This window comes from Pinus tabuliformis, chromosome 2_2 (genome assembly GCF_031772625.1).
Source record: "Pinus tabuliformis cultivar Carrire ecotype Pingquan chromosome 2_2, CPIR1, whole genome shotgun sequence".
NCBI lineage: Eukaryota > Viridiplantae > Streptophyta > Pinopsida > Pinales > Pinaceae > Pinus > Pinus tabuliformis.
Window position 1 is genome coordinate 95,373,556 of NC_142300.1, and position 11,572 is coordinate 95,385,127.

Consider the following 11,572-nt stretch of genomic DNA (forward strand, 5'->3'; position numbering starts at 1 on the left):
GTGCAAATGACTGTTGTGCAAAAATGAAAAGAAGTAGCACATGTAGCGGCACGAGCATTGGCCAAGCAGACGAAGAAAGAAGCCACTTCTAAGGCTGCTCCTAAAAAAGAGCACACTAAGAAAGAGCATGCTGAGATAAAGCGCACCGACACATCAGCTTCCCAGTGTACTGAGGAATTGGAACTATCCAAGCATGACAAAGATGGAGGGGAGGAGCAGAGCACTCCCTTCACATTAAGGAAACAGAGTAAGGAGACAACTGTCAGGCCAAGGAAGAAGCACAAATTAGACAAGCAAGCACACATTGACCCAATTATCCTCATAGAAGGAGACCTCGATGAGAATGGGGATAAAGTCAGGGACACCACAGCGTAGCTATGGCAATAGTTTGAACAACAATACATGCAGATGCTAGGAAGCATGCTGAAGGATTTGCACAAGATGAAAATTAAAACAGGTAGGATTCAAGCAAGTGTAGGGAAAGCGAGTGGGGTGTAAGCAAGCCTCGCACAAGGGAGCAAGAGCGTATTGGAGACAAAAAGGACTCTAGACCTCCGAGTCATCTCCTTACCAGAAGGATCAGTCTGCATGGAAATAGACGAAGACCATGCTCTACTGGGCATGATCAAAGACATAGAGGTGAACTTACCCATGCTGCCACTTCAGACCCTCCATGCACTTCCTCACGGGGTCTCAGATGAGCTTTATATCAGAGAGAAGCTTGCACTTTGTAGTAATCAGTCAGGTTAAGGTAAACAATGAAAAAATATTCGTTGAGAAGGCTCAGGTCCTGAAAGAAGAGGAAGCACTAGAACCACTGAGTCAGAGCTTGGAAGCAGCTATTACATAGGTGTGTAATTCTGTTCGAGAATTACATATTCTGCAAGATGCAGCAGCTATAAAAAAGATGAGGAAATTGGCTATTGCAATCCGAGATTCAAAATATGAGATAATTAGAGTCACATTGGACTTCTAAATGAAGATATCATAATTACATCTAAAGTTACAGCCAACTACTCTGCCATAGGTCAGGGAGCAGTGCGATGCAGCTATAGAGGAGCACATGACTACTCTGGAGAATGCAGTCAAAGGCTACAACTTCCTTTTTAGAAATGCCATGGAGTTAAGGGACACTTTACAAGAGGACCCAAAATTGCAAAGATTGAGTACAAAAGTTAGAGAGGCCTAGCATAAATATGATGAGATCAGGGTGACTACACGCACATTGATGCCAGTCCAAGTCTTCATGCACCTGCAAGAAGGGAAGTTTATATAGGCACAAGTATAGGAATTGCAGCAAAAAAAACTAGTGTTAAAGGCTTAGCTTCAACATTGGACAAAAGAGGCCTGCCATATTTCCCATACTATTAAGGATAAACTGAAAGCATTGTAGCAAAATCATAGGACCATGTAGTGTGTAGTAAAGGGACCAACTACAGAAAAGCTAGTCGAAGAGGTGAAGCAGGTTGTAGTACAAGGCATCGCGGAGCTGGAAGCATTGAAGCGGGATTTCAGTGAGCTCCGCCACAAAGTAGAGAAGCCAACTGAGTGACGCGAGGGTGAGTCACCATATTTTTGCTGGAGGCCTACTGGGATAGGGCCCCTAGGGTAAATTTTGGGTTATTTTAACTAGTTTTGGTCAAGAATTTTGTAAAGAATGTAAAGTCTCCACAAAATGGGGAAGCAGAGCTGTCAGCTACGTAAGAGTCAAAGGGGCTTTAGACCCTTGTATGGGTAAGTCATAAGATGGTTTTGAGACTCACCCATAGGCTGCGGGCCATGGTATTGTAATAGAAAGGCTACAAATATTTTAGTCATAGCAACTATAGGAGATACCTTTTTATGAAGACTAAGTGTAAGGGCAAAGTGCTAAGATAGGAAAGCTCTATTTTCTTGTACTTAGGTGAAAGGGGAATGCTCTGGTAGTTGAGTTCGTGGAGACTTTCGAAAGTCCACAGCTGAGTGTGTAGGCCCCTACAACTGGGTGCGCAGGGTGGAAAAGTCTGTAATTTGAATGTTGAATCTAATAAGGACTGATTTTGGATCGATTCTATTGTGTCTGTGCCTTGTTCTTAATTCTATTTAAGCTTATGTATTATTGCTTAATGATTTGTTTTCTATGAAACAAAGTGTATTCTCTGCATGAAATTGTCATATCTTTAATACTCATGCATGAAAAGTGTAATGAACTATTTTCATGAAGATATTAAATAGATCTGGTAATATAACTATTCAAAACGAGTAGATCTGCGCAAAGGAAGGTTTAGGGTTGCTAGCTATTGAGCGTTATTTGTGACTCTGCCTCTTTTAGGTATGATAAGCCTAATTGTAGACCTTCATGAAGGTCTAAAAGCCATTTTGGTAGAGTTGTAGTAGTGGACCATAGGAAGGTCTATATCTTCAAGAAGGCAGTGAGCCATAATGACTTTAGAATACACAGCACATGATCTTTGGATGTAGAAACCTGGTTCTAACATCCCCCAATATTTCTTTGGGTGAGACTGCAGCCTATGCTATGCAGGTTGTTTCCGAAAGGGCCAGCAATTAGGGTTTTGATGGTTGACGCAAATAAATTTGAACCTGGGTTAGGCCCCTTTAAGCCAACAATCCAGGTGGATTATTACAACTGATTTTGATTCTAGAGTGGAAATGGGAGGTTGTTTCCATGGAATTTATTACAGTTTTTCCCAGGACATCTAGAAAACATCGCTCCATCATGGTTGTGGTGGACAGCTTGACAAAGGTAGTGTTTAGTCAATTTAGTATGTCCTAAATTGCTACATTAATTATTGACCGGGAGTCGTAAACTGACGAAGTGTGCCGCACTATATGTGCAAGACAACCTCTTTCTTACTTTTTATTGTTTTTAATTTTTGTTTTGTCTTGGGGGTTTTATCTTCGTTTATCTCCTAATGTGCATGGAAATACTATTCCTAAATTTTAAGAATACTTCAGAAGGTAAGTATGGATATAGATTTGAAGGAAATTATGTCCTTTATGCTGATTTCCAGAGCTTAACACTTTAGAGGATCTCAAAAAGTACTAGTAATGGAACTGTCATTTAAATAAGAATGGAAATGTTCTTCTAGTAAAATCAAATAAATGATGAACTACTAATCATGAAATCACTACTTCTACTGCTCATCTAAATATAGAAAAAATAAGTTAAGCTACTGCACTCAAACAAGTCAAAAACTACAAACTAATAAAAGTAAAATCAATTCACTTCATTCATAGTCCGATAGCTCGCCATGTACTCTAAGCTATGGCTTTAGGAGATAACGTCAATTATATAGGAAATTGATATCTAATTGCAAAAAAATAAAGCTAAAATCAAATCACATCATTCTTAGTCCGATAGCTCGCCATGAAGTCTAAGCTATGGCTTTAGGAAATAACGTCAATGCTATGAGGAAATTGATATCTAATTGCGGAAAAATAAAGCTAAAATCAAATCACATCATTCATAGTCCGATAGCTTGCCATGTAGTCTAAGCTATGGCTTTATGAGATAACATCAATGATATGAGGAAATTGATATCTAATTGCAGAAAAATAAAGCTAAAATCAAATCACATCATTCATAGTTCGATAGCTCACCATGTAGTCTAAGCTATGGCTTTAGGAGATAATGTCAATGATATGAGCAATTTGATATCTAAACTAACTAACAAAGCAAGTGAATAAGACTTGAAATCAAAGCACAACTGGAATAAAAAAAAACTAAGAAAAGCCAGAGAGGCTAATCTCATGTCACTAGTTACTGCAAAAATTGTATGAAAATGCCCGAGCCTACTCTATCCTGAAACACACACACACTGATCAGTGTTAACAACAATATACAGAGCTTGAAAAATCATGTACAGGAATGAAATGTTAATACCGTAGAAAATGAAATATACACAGGTCGATAACTATGAAATATGTGCAATGGAAATAAAGAAACAATGCGTAAAAACTTTACAGCAATAAGGAAAACAAAACCTCAGTGTGCAGGGGCCCTCTGCACGGCCTTGGTCAACAGACTATCAGTCCAGAATTATGCTCACGCGGTCATATAAAACATAGTCTTCTTTATATTTCAAAACAGAGGAAGAATCCTATCGTTACCACAGTGGGACTAGTGTCATGGCACAGTAAACTTAACAGCAAAATTACATCAACAAAGACTAACTCTATGTGTTTGGAAATGCATTATTTATAACAAAAAATTCATAATTGTTTTCCTATGAAATATCTTTAACTGAAGACACGTAAAAGGACAGCGTCCATAAGTTTAGCATACTAGTTGCCAAGATTATTCAATCTATCAAGAGTGGTTGTTGGATTCACATCGTGGGGTAGTCTACAGGTGTCAACATGACCCCAGGGATCTAGGAACGGCCACGAATCCTTCACGTGTTTGAAAACAGAGTCTGGTTGCCGTAGGACTCCTACGTTGGACCACCATTTGACCACCGTTGACCATGGATTTCCTTAATGAATCCGGCTAAACCAATAGGACCTGATCCATGTCCAGGTCATTTCTATCTTGCCCACATGCCTTGTTTTGCCTGATGACACCTGCAACCTAGAGTTTAACAAAAACAGTTGCGGAAAGTTGAATCAGCTGCGGAAAGTGGCTACATTCCGCAACTAATGAGCAAAATCTAAGTCAAACAGCAAACACAAAAACATAGTTAGAAAACCACTTAAATGCTCTTTTAGAATCAATATGCAATGTTCTTTGATAGCTTATGGGGTACTGGTGAGGGGAAGAAGTCTAGGAAAATGTGTAGGAGAGATGTAGTTTCAAAGCACAACATACCCCCACTGTGAAGATGTTGCATGTCCCTATGCGACCAAAACTTTGACCATCGTTCTTTTAGTTCATGTGTTCTGAGACCTCTACCAATACATCCAGCCTTCTTTCCTTCTTTCTTGGGACCATTGTCATCCTCGGCTTTCTCATTAGGCACTTGAATTTGAGGTTGATGAGAACCCTGCTCAACCTCCTGTTCTTTTTGTTCAATTTTCTATTTTTCTTCTGCCATAGCCCAAGATGCAACATGGTGTTGTCATGAATAATCTTATCTAACCTGCCCTGTTCTTTCAATGTTTCATTTTCTCTTTTGATGTGTCTATTTAGGACCTCCAGCTCAAAGAATTCCTATTTTAGTGATTGGATTTGAGCTTCCTAGGCTGTATTAGGCTGGGCAGATGAAGTGTCTTGGTTTGTGGCAGTTTTCTCCAACGTTTCAATATAATCATACATTTCTTGCTGGGTTGGATCTATATCAGGTGCAGTCTTCCTTGGGTTGTCCCCAAAATCTGGTTGAGAAGGACTGATCTCAAAATCTAGCCGAGAAGGAATATTTTCAAAATCTGGCTGAGGAATAGGAGTATGGTGTGGGCCACAGCTAGGAGGGATTGCTAAAGGTTATTCCGGTGTTTCCCCTCCTGAATCAATGAAGTGGGGCTTTGTACTTTCCTCAATTTTCCTTTAAGTCTGGAGCTCCTCCTTAAATTTTGTGAGCTAGTGTCTTCTTTCTCCACACTTTGTTCTTCTTTCCCTTTTCCCCTTGCTGCAACTGACTATTCATGAAGGTAAACTAGTCTTTTAGAAAGTATTTGGTGGTCCTCTTCTGAGGAAGGTTCTAGGGTTTGATAGACAACCTCAATATTTCTTTTCCTTTTTGATTTTCTTGGCTTCCTAACCTCAGTTCTTTCCTTCCTACTTTCAAACAGATCCTCTTCCTGATTAGTTTTTTTAGCTATGTTAGTAGGAGTGTCCTGAATTCTCACACTTTTTCTCCTACCTTTTCTTGCTGAGCTACCCTGGGTGTGTCAAGTGGATCTTGAAAATGTTTCTAACCAAGAACTGTTCCCAGGTGTCCTTCTTTTCCTTCAAATATTTTTCAATCAAAATTTTCACAAGGCCATGATGGTATAGGTGGGGTTCTATGTCCTCCAGATTCTTTTGGACAATTATGGACATCTTTTTCAAGCTATTCAATAAAAATTAAGGCAAATTAATGGTTTGATTTTCTAAGAAATTCATCAACAGCCAGGTGTGGTACATATACATGGACCCAAATCGTCCTTCACATGTAATAAACTTCTGGATTATCAAAAACAGACTGGCCCACTTTTCTTCTAAAGCAGAGATAGGGATTCCACATTTGAAAATAGTTATATCCATACCTAGATTGCATAGGATAACCCTCCAGGCCCTCTCATCAAAGCTTTTATTTTTGAACGACCATTCTCCCTCCTGTGGGAGTTCTATTATGGTTGCTATAGATGCCTCTATGACTGAGAATTTAAGGTCTCCAACCTCAACTTCCACGCCATCAAAATACCTCGCAAAAGTCTTCGTAACCTCTTTATACTGACCTCTAAATTTCTGGATGAACTATAGCCACTGTGCCTTTCTTAGCATACTTTTCAATTGCGGATACCCCTCCATGAATTTGGGCCCTTCCGGTTTTTCTCTTAACAGAGGACCCATTCCTTCCCTGCTTTAAAATATGTTTGTGTGAGTGATAGACTGATGGGGGTTTGACCGTTATGTTTACGGGGGATGTAGAAGGACTGTGGAGAAAAACCAGTAGTCGTAAATGGAAGAACAAAGTTCTCAAAAAGAAGGCTTATGTGAGTAGACCAGAAATACAAATGCAACTTCGATGGGGCAGTATGGAAATAGAGTGAGCCCGGAAAGGTTTTGAACTAGACAGTTACGGAATAGACGTTAGCATGCTCACAAAATGGCTGCGGAATTTGTGCAGCAAGAAAGAGCCGTGACCAAATCGATCACGTCCTCATAATTACCCGGTTTAAGAGATGGAGTGTCAAAGTATGATTAAACACGAGTTAAGTTCAGACATGGATCGTGAGGCCATTAAAAATTAATGCAAGGTTTGTGGTGGAATTATGTGAAGGCCATGGAGTGGTTATGGAAGCTATCAAGGTGAATCATTACATATAATGGAGCCGGTGGTTTCATAGCTACGTAAAATGTGCTTTAAAATGCTATTTGAAATGAAATTTGCTCATACCTTGGAACTTACCACTTCCGTCCACTGACCTTTGATTAGCTGCTTCCTGATGATGCTTCTAGGTGCTTTATATCTTTAGAATATCTTCCTTTGCCATACCTACATTTGGTTTTCATTATCATTTAACTAACATCTGACTGTCAATGTTGAATAATAGAGTGATGACTGCGGAATCAGTTTTTAGCTGTGGAAACTGGGTTCAGCTACAAAATTGACACAGTGATCATATTACTGAATGGAGATGGATAAATGATGACTGAGTGAATGAAAACTGGTCATGAGTGGGCTTTTATTGGTGGAATGAAATGAAATGAAGTGGAGTGAAATGTAGTGGAGTGAAATGAAGTGAAGTGACATGAAACTATGAAATGAGAAAAAGATTTTTTTTTGTTTGGAAAATATAGGGCGTCAGAGGGTTTTGATTTTCGCCCTGTATTTTCTGTGTAAGACTGCCAATCAGTGATTGGTTTTCAGGCTTATACAAAGTTTTTTTTTTTTTTTCAATAAATAGAAAAAGAACAAGGACTAGGCTGGTGGAGAAGAAGGATTCTTCTTCACCAACCTTATTATAGAATTATCCTGAAATATTTTAACAAATTCCTCCTTTGAGAGTGGCTTATGATAGATCTTGAATCTATGGTCATTCACAGTAAGAGGAGTTTTATGTTCATCAATGGTTTTGATTCTTACCGCTTCATTGCTAAAGACTTTGTCAATCTCATATGGCCCAAGCCAATGAATCTGAAATTTACCTTTGAAATCTTTGAACTTGGAATCAAATAGCAATGCCCAATCTCCTTCTTGAAACTTTTTCTCTTTGATGTATTTTTCATGCCACTTATCTCTTTGATATTGAACTAGATCGGTTCTTAGGATTGCCTCTTGTCTGATCTCATCTAGTTCATTCAACTGCTCCATTCTATGCTTTTGGGCTTTTGATAGATCCATTCCCAACTGTACTGCCATCTTGAAAGTTTTGACTTGGAACTTAATGGGGAGCAGGACTTCTTTCCCATAAACAAGTTCATAGGGAGAATGTCCTGTTGTATTCTTCCATGTAGTTCTGTAGGCCCATAAGGCTTCAAGAAACCTTTCTGCCCAATCTCTTCTGTGTAGATGAATATTCTTGGTAATGATGCCTTCAAGAACTTTGTTTGTAGACTCCACTTGACTATTTTCTTGCGGATGGTAAGGAGTATATTTTCTGTGCTTTATTTTGTATTCTTCCATCAGCTTCTCCACCAAGTTGGATGTGAATTAACCTCCCTGATCTATCACAATTTCTCTTGGAACACCAAAGTGAGTAAAAATATCCTCATAAGGAAAACTAATAACTGAATGCTCAGTAGCAGAAAATAATGCTTTGGCTTCTACCCATTTAGTGACATATTCAGTACATACTAATATATACTTTCTTTGTTTTGATGGTGGGTTAATAGGTCCAATGAAGTCTAAAGCCCATTTTTCAAAGGGTTCGATGAGTACCTGTGGCTGCAATGGAATTTCATTTGAAAGGGTAGGCTTCCCTACTCTTTGGCAGCTGTCACACCTTTTGACATACTGTTTTGCATCTTTGAAGAGGGATGGCCAATAATATCCTAAAGAGAGGATTTTATAGGTTGTCCTTTTGTCAGCAAAGTGTCCGCCACATGGTTCATCATGACATGCTTCGAGGATATCAGGCATTTCATATTCCTTAACACATCTTCTGATCACAAGATCTGGCCATGTTTTAAACAATTCGTTAGAAATCCATGAATATTTTAAACTCTCCTGAATAATCTTTATTTTTTCACCAGGAAATAAATGTGGAGGTAGTTTCCCTTTAACCAAATAGTTAGTTATATCTACATACCATGGAGTCTTAGTAGTTACCGCAAATAAATACTCATCGGGGAATTTATCCTCTACAGGAGAGTATTCTTTAGTATTCTGAATCCTATACAAGAAATCAGCTACTGTGTTTTGTTTCCCTGGTCTATATAACACAGTAATATTGAATTCCCGTAAAATTAGGAGCTACCTTGTAACTCTGCCATTAGTAATAGGTTCATTCATTAGATATCTAATTGCAGAATGACCAGTATGAATAAAATTTTCATAGCCTGTTATATAATGTCTGAACTTATTGATTGCATGAACAATAGCTAAGAACTCTTTCTCAGTCACAGTATAGTTCAGCTCAGTGGGAGTTAAATTTTTACTGGTCTAGTAAATTGCATAAGGAACTAAATATTTTTGACCCAACATAGCTCCTAAAGCTATATCTGAAGAATCTATAGAAATATGGAAAGGAAGTTTCCAATTTGGTCCTCTTAAGATGGGCGCTTCAATTATTCTTGTTTTCAAAGTTTCAAATGTTGTTTGGCATTCAGGACCCCATTTAAATTCACAGTCTTTTGTAAGTAGTTTAAAGAGTGGAGATGCTATTTTAGTGAAGTTTTCTATAAATATTCTATAATATCCAGTAAATCCTAGAAAAATTCTAACATCTTTTTGACAATTTGGAATAGGCAACTTCGAGATGACTTCGACTTTTGATTTATCAACTTTAATCCCATCCCCTGAAATATGATGTCCTAAAACAATACCTTCAGTAAACATCATAAAGCATTTTTCATGGCTTAACGAAATGTTTGTTTCTTTACATCTTATAAGGACTTTTTCCAAATTCTCTAATGCCTCTTCAAATGAATCACCATAAACTATAAAATCATCCATATAAACCTCTACACAATCATGGATTAGATCAGAAAAAATTCCTAGTATTGCTCTTTGGAATGTTGCGGGTGCATTACACAATCCAAAAGGAAGCACTCGATAAGAAAAAGTTCCCCATGGACAGGTAAATGTGGTCTTATCCTAATCTTCAGGTGCTACTTGAATTTGATTATAACCACTAAAACCATCTAGAAATGAAAAGTACTTTTTGCCTGCTAATGTATCTAATACTTGATTGATAAAGGGCAAAGGAAAGTGATCCTTCAAAGTTGCTTTACTCAATTCCCTATAATCAATGCATACCCTCCATTTACCATTCTTTTTAGGTACTATAACCAAAGGAGAAACCCATCAGCTATATGAAATTGGATAAATGAAGTTTACATTGAGTAGTTTTTGAAGCTCTTCTTTCACTATCTCCCTAAAATTTGGATTCATCCTTATCTGAGGTTTTCTAATTGGTCTACTGTTTTCCTCGATATAGATATAATGGATGCAAGTCTTAGGGTCAATACCTTTCATATCAGTATACTCCCAAGCAAATGCAGTAGAATGTTTTTGCAAGATTTTGGTTAGCCCTTCCTGTTGTGACTTTTCCAAATTTTTGTTGATATTCAATGTTTTATCTGGAAAAATCTCAATGGTAGAACTACTGAACTCTTCCATAGAGTAAAGAGACATTTGTCTTGATGATAAATACTCAATGTCATAATCTAACTGAAATTGTGTGTGGTCATATTCTGAAAATGTTTCGAAATTTTCTAATGTGTTCAGAATTTGACTATCTTCACTAATTTCAGAAATGGTAAAGACAGGTTGTATAGTGTCCTCATCAATGACCCATTCACTATCTCCTACTGCTGTAATTGCTTTTGTTGGAGGATACGGATTGAATTTCTTTGTTGAACTACCATCAGAAATGTACATATCCCCAGATCTACAACTAATGAAAGCATCAGTTGTGGCTAGCCAAGGTCTTCCTAAGATAAGTGGGTGCCCTCCTAAATTACTCTTGGGATTCAAAATCATGAAATCTACTAGATATTCCCAAGAAACTAAGGAGACTGAAATATCTTCTAATACACCATCTGGTTTGATTATTGATCTATCTGCAAGTTGCAGTAAGGTGGGTGTAAAAAGAAGATTAGGAAGTTTAAGTTGTTCGATAGTCTGTCTACTCATAATGTTGATAGCAGCCCCTAAGTTAATCAAAGTATTTGGAATTTCTATCCCATTTATATGTGTCTTGACAATTGGACTACCTGGATCTACATATTTCTGCATGTTAATTTTTCCCATCATGATATCTGCAATTTTTCCTACCAAGTGGATTCTTCTTGTATCTCTTGGTTTCCTTCCTGGTCTCTTAAGACTCAACTCCTTTATTGTTTTTGCTAGAATAGGAATCTCTCTAATGGCTTGTATCGAGGGAATCTTGATACAGACATTCTTTAATTCATCTAGAAAGTCATAGTCAGGCAACAAGAATTTTTTTTCCACCCCTTTGTCAATTTTTAATCTTTCAGGGAAAGGAGGTGTGGATGAAGATGCAGGTTGCTCAACTATAGGAGTTGTGGGGGTTGACTCTTTTTCTTTTTCATTTTGAATGTTTGGGTTTTGAAGAGATTCTTCCTCAGAACCTTTATTGGCTTTAAGAGAATCCTCCTAAGAGGTATCTTGCTCTTGAACATCTATAGAAGGTTTTTCTAAAACTCTACCAGATTTGAGTTGAACATCATTAATAGGAACAATCATATAAGTAGGAAATTGTTGTCCTTCTACCATGTAAGCATTCTGAGAATTTTTTTATTGGG